This window comes from Dama dama, chromosome 33 (assembly GCF_033118175.1).
Source record: "Dama dama isolate Ldn47 chromosome 33, ASM3311817v1, whole genome shotgun sequence".
NCBI lineage: Eukaryota > Metazoa > Chordata > Mammalia > Artiodactyla > Cervidae > Dama > Dama dama.
Window position 1 is genome coordinate 7917988 of NC_083713.1, and position 6000 is coordinate 7923987.

Here is a 6000-nt window from a genome sequence, read left to right on the forward strand (position 1 = left end):
ATCAGTTCCACCCCTTTCCCACAGTGATGACTACCTGCTAAGATCAGCCACTAAGCTCAGTGACAGAGGGGCGCGGAGGAGCTGATGGAAGGATGCCAGGAATACCTGTGACTGGCCACCCAGGAGGTGTATGGAGGTGTACACCCAGGTGTACACCCAGGAGGTGTACACCTGGAGACACGATACTCCTGGGTCCTTTTTAGGGCCCTTTCTCTTCTGCCCAGGTGGCTCAGGGTGAAGATATAAAGTTTCAGTCCTCTTTCCCATCTTCCTCTAGTGGGCACAGGGCCGGCCACCCCCACTGCCAAAGCCCTTGCAGTGTGAGAAAATGCAAGAACTGGCTCCCCCAGAGGCTGGGTCCTGTTCCCTCCCAGGAAGTCAGAGATGGCAGGCTGACTCTGCTGAAGGGTCGCTCTCAGGGGAATCTCTCTTCCCAGCAGGGCTCTGCTCCCACTCTTGAGGGCCAATGCACTTGTCGGGAACTCACCAAGCCTGCCAGTCCTCTGCAAAGTCATGAATCAGTGAATTAAACCACGTTTATAGAGAGGGAGGTGGGAGGGGGGATCGGGATGGGGAATACATGTAAAACCATAAAAAAACAAACAAACAAAAAAAACACGTTTATCCCATCCCCTCTCACACCTGGGTTCAGGTGCTTTCTGGTTCCCTGCAGGTATAGGTGAAGTCCCTGCCTCTCCAGCCCACTCTTCCAGATCTGGCTTAAGAGTCCCCTTGCAGATAGTTAAGGACTTTGAGAAGATCATGTACATACTGCTGTATTTAAAATGCATAACCAACAAAAACCTATTGTACAGCACAAGGAACTCTGCTCAATGTGCCAGTTATGTGCCAGTCTGGATGGTAGGGAGGTTTGGGGGTGAATGGATACATGTATATGTATGACTGAGTCCCTTCACTGTCCACCTGAAACTATCACAATATTGTTAATTGGCTATACCCCAATACAAAATATTTCAGGTGTTAAAATAAAAATAATATTAGAAAAAAAAGAGTCCCCTTGCAGCCTCCCTGATGCTGTTCTCAGCCACCCTACCTATTATCTGTCTCTCTCTGGTCCCAGAAGACCCTGGCCAGCCCTCAGGAAGGGCATTTACCACCCTGAATTGAAACCCATTGTTTATACCTGTCCAGAGAACATTTCTTTTCTTGAGATTCACTTTGGCAAGGTGCTGTCAGCCTGCCTGGAGATATCTTAACAGGGTTGGCCCTTGAGAAGCCCTCCTGAATTTACTTTTTTTTTTTTTTACCAATAGCATTTCCTCATTTGATATCCCCTTCCTGGTATCCCATCAGTGCTTCTTCTCAGAAATGGTCATGTTCTTAACTTGAGGACATTATTATTCTTGTCACTGCTTGTATTTTATTTTTGATCATCTGCCAGAAAGCCCAGAATACATTTGGTAGCTTTGTCTAGCAAATAGACGGGAACTTTTTATGAAACTTTTTCCAGCTGCATCATATTTACCTTAATTTTCCTTCATCTTGGTTTCTCATTTCAATTTTGATTCCTCTGTATTACAAGTATCTCTGTAAGCTATCTCAAAAGGCTCTTGTTTACCTTTTGAATAAGGCAGGAGATGGATGAGTGAGAAGTTGACAGATGCATCCATATGTACATGTCAGTACCCCACTGTGCTATGGCCTCTCTCTGTACCCCCTCAGCACTCCATCCCTGGCCCCCAAAACAGAGTAGGGGCTCATAATATACTTATTTAGAGTTTTTAAATAGTAGTTCATCAGTTTAATCTGTACAATAATGCTGCAAGGTAAGTGATGTAGTTCCACCTGACAGTTGGAGAAGCTGAGGCTTCAGGTGCCACCCTTGGTAAGTGGCCGCGTCAGGATTTGAACCCACGCTTGTTTGGCTCTGTTTGTTTATTACATTTCACCTCTCTCCCAAGTCTGACATGCTCTGCTCTCTAGACCTGTGAGGTCCACAATGGTAGCCACTAGCCACATGTGGTGGAGTGGTAAAGAGTCTATCTGCCAATGCAGGAGATGCAAGAGACACGGGTTCTATCCCTAGGTTGAGAAGATCCCCTAGCGTAGGAAATGGCAACCCACTCCAGTCTTCTTGCCTGGAGAATCTCATGGACAGAGGAGCCTGGCAGGCTACAGTGCATGGGGTTGCAAAGAGCCAGACACTTTGAACACAGCGCAGCACACAGCCACATGTGGCCATTGAAATTTAAATTAGTCTTAGTTAAAATTAAAAATTCCCCAGGCATGCTGGCTGCACTCTCAGGGCCCTGTAGCCCTGTGTGGCCAGTGGCTACTGTATCAGTATGGAAGAGAACGCCATTCTCAGCACAGAAAGAGCATTTCCTGCAGCCTCCTTACACCTGCACTAGGGTCCTGCCAGGAGCCAGCAGTGCCCAGGCTGGACTTGTACTTTCTTTCCTCTGCATCTTCAGGATATTCTTTTCTCAGCCTGGGCATCCTAGCCCTCCAGCGGCATCATCAAGCCATCCTTGCCTTCGCAGCCTGCTTCAGTCCCTCCCCCTTCCCTACCCGTCCTGGGCCCCAGAAATCTCCACCTCTGACTTCCTGATGCCTGAGGTCTGTGCCTGCAGGTGGGTGACTTTTCTTTGGCACAGCCTCACCTCACCCACCCAACAGTATAGAAAGGAGACACATGCTGCTTGATTAATTGAGGGGGAAGACAAGAGAGTGTAACATGAAAATCGACTATAAAACATGACTTTGTTCCAACCTCTATTTGTCACTCACGACTCCACTCCTCCATACAGCTCTCTGCCCAGGGCCTCCTCTCCTCCAGGGGCAAGAGAAACTGTGAGCAGGTCCCACCTGTGCCCTCAAGGTGGTCATATCCAGTGGCTTTGGGCGAAGGATTTACCCTTCATCTCAATGTCCTCTGTTGTGAAAAATGTCCTATAATTCCTGCTGTTCTTCCCTGGAGTGCTTGTCACCGGGACTGAGAATGTAGAAGCAAGGGCCTTCATATGACATGAAAAGCTCTCAATTATAAGAAAGTAGCTGGGAAATTGGGAAATGTGCACCCCTGCTCTGTCACCCTTACATAGAGCTGTAACTCCCACCCCCACTGTAAGCCGTTTTGAAGTGGGGGTGCAGCAGGGCCCAAGACCCACAAGGACAGCTTCCCGGGAGAAGGCAGCGAGGGCCAGCGTTCAGCTCCGAATGGGCTCAGAGAGGCAGGGATGACACTGAACTGAGCGGCTGTGAGCAAAGTTTCCTTGGGGGCTTGTGCTCCAGGTCAATAGCTGCACACAGAGTTTTGGTTTTCTTCAAAAGAAAACCCTGAATAGAGTTCAGGTTGGAACAACATTTAAGTCCAGAGTTAAAGAGTGGAGACTGAGGGGAAGGCCTGGCTGTGGGGCTAGGAGGTTGAGGATGGGCCCCATCCCAGCCTGTGTCCATGTCAGTTTCCCTCCTGTGAGAAGTGAGGACGGCGCCCACAGCCCTGACAGCTCGAGGGAGAGCCAGGGAGTGTTCCTCCTCTCAGAATGCTGTCCCGCCACAGCCCAGCACCCCACCCAGGGGAGGCTTTGAGACCTGGCAGGCACGATCCTGCCTTGCTCTGGGGCCCAAGCTAATCAGAGGTAACGAACACGCTGGTCCACAATTGTCCAAGAAGGTAGGTGGTAGCTCAGGTCAGCCTGGGCCTGGGCGTCAAGTCCCCCTTTGCTTCTTCCTGTGGGCACTTCATCTCGCATGGACGTCAGTTTCCTCGTCCATGAAACAGAGGCAATAACACCCCAAGTGCGGGGAAAAGGCACATATGACATGGCTGACACACCATGACTCCACACCTCCTGAGGCCCCCTGAGGCCCCCCTGCTGGGAGAAGGCAGCCCCCACACCTGCCACCCCCTCTACTCTTGCGCCTACCTTCCTAGAGCAGAGGCCCACCACACCCCCTCCTCCGGCTCAGGCCCCAGCAGCCCTGCAGCTGCTGGGATGGATCTCTGGGCTGGGGTTCCAGGCTCTGGAAAGGGCTCTCACGCTCCCTCCTCTTCATCTTGTTCCCTGCCGTGCTTTCCCAAGGCTGTGACTCCCAATCCACCCCCTGTCCAAAGGCCCTCCTCCCACCCTCCCAGCTGGCAGAACGCAGGCTCGGGGCAACCAGCCCACAGAGAAGGCCCTGGAAGTGCCCTTACCTTGTCAGGGTAGGGGTCTTGTTGCTTGCCTTCACTTCCACCCAGGCCCTCTGAAAGAAGCTGGGCAGAAGGCAGTGCCAGGGCTCTGGGTGTGTCGGAGCACACAAGAGAGGAGGAAGAGGAGGAAGGGCCCCAAGAGGAAATGGCTGAGTCCTCTGGGCCCGCGTAATTTATGACAGGACTTTGTCCTTGAGCTCCAGGCACACCCACTCCTACGGGGCTCCTGCGTCCCCAGCTAGCAGAGCCTCAGAGCAGTCCAATCTTTAACCCTGGCCTCTTCGTCAGTCTCTGTGGGCCATGAGAACTTGATTCTGTGCACCTGTTGCTACAGCCAGACAAATCCCCTGGTGCCCATCCATCCAAGGAGCTGAGCATCTTTCCAGGTATCACAGGAACTCCAAGGCTGCCTATGCAGGAGTTCTACTCCCAAACCCCCCGTCCTAGTTGGGAGCACACACAGGAGAGGCCAGAGAGCTTTGCACCAGAGCTAAAGGCCACTGGGGCACCTAGATTCCCAGTACAGTCCCTGGGAGCAGAAGGGGCTGACTTGTGCTGGGACTTGAATAAAGGGGGATTTTTGTGATAAGGCAAATACAGACCCTTTGGAAGGAAAAAGCATGCAGCAGTGCACCCTGGGAGAGGCCAGGTTGGAGGGGACAGGCAGTCCCTGGAAGTGACAGTGAGGTCTTTGAAGGTGGGTGGGAAATGAGTCCATGGGAGATGCCTGCTGACTGCAACACTCCCTGGGTGAGGAGAGGCCTCAGGGGTACTCATCACTGACCCAGCCGGAGCCTATTGGGTTCCTTCCCTTTCCCAGGACTTGGCAGGCAGAGGTGTGGGAACTAGCTGTCATATTTATTTGTTTATTTGGCTGCATTCAATCTTAGTTGTAGGGTGTGAGATCCTTAGTTACAGCATATGGGATCTAGTTCCCTGACCAGGGATGGAATCCGGGCGCCCTGCATTGGGAGCACAGAGTCTTAGCCACTGGACCGCCAAGGAAGTCCCTATCATCTTCTAAATAGGACTGAGGCCAACCCTGACCTTGAGCCTCTTTGAGAGATGGGAACCAAATGCTGGTGGAAGGGAAAAGATAAAGTTGAAGAGCCATGGGGTAGACATCATGTAGCCCTGGAGAGAGGCAGTGGCCCCTGCTATCTGAGCTTTCTGTGGGTTCTGCTGTGGGCTCCACAGAAGCCCAGCTTCCTACTGCTATACACTCCATTGTTGAGACAACTTGAAGGAGTTTCTGTTCCTTACAACCAACCAGCCCAGGACAAAGGTTCAGTTTCTCATTCGTGTCTGACTCTTTGAGCCCCGTGGACTGAGGCATGACAGGCTTCCGTGTTCTTCACCATCTTCTAGAGCTGGCTCACTCATGTCCATTGAGTTGGAGATGCCAAAGGTAGGAAAGTGAATTGGGAGGTGACTTAGGAAGGACCATCTGGAGGAAGCATGGGCTCTGAGGCATCCAGTCAACTTCCCACCCACTCCCCAAACGTGCTGTGCTCAAGTTCTGTCCGGCTCCGGATAGCTTCCTGGCCCCTAAAACCTCATCCAATTTTTGGGTCAACACTTGCTTTGGGAGGGTTTCTCGTGGCAGGTGGCTTTTCTGGTTTAGAAAGGAAACATTTCACTCCCACAGGATGGGTGCTGCTAATCCTGGCAGCTCCTGGAAATGATGAGCCCCCTACTTTGGGGCTCCTGAGACCAGACTGGGTCCTTTGTGGCCTTCATTCCACTGTCTTCTTCCAAAAAAATAGTGGAACAGAGTATTTGTGTAGAAGAATATGATTCATAAGACTTTTTTATTCCAGAGCCTGTCTTAAAATTTTATAGAA

At 51.4% G+C, this 6000-nt stretch overlaps 1 protein-coding gene across 2 annotated transcripts in view; it reads right to left on the reverse strand.

Moving 5' to 3' along the window:
* The window catches only part of MYO7B (myosin VIIB), a 92549-nt gene extending 88252 nt beyond the window's left edge, over nt 1–4297 (reverse strand). For both annotated transcript variants that reach the window (XM_061135216.1, XM_061135215.1), the window contains exon 1: nt 4160–4297. The gene's annotated coding sequence lies outside the window, so the exon portion shown is untranslated. The remainder of the gene's footprint in view (nt 1–4159) is intronic.
* Between the last annotated feature and the right edge of the window lie 1703 nt (nt 4298–6000).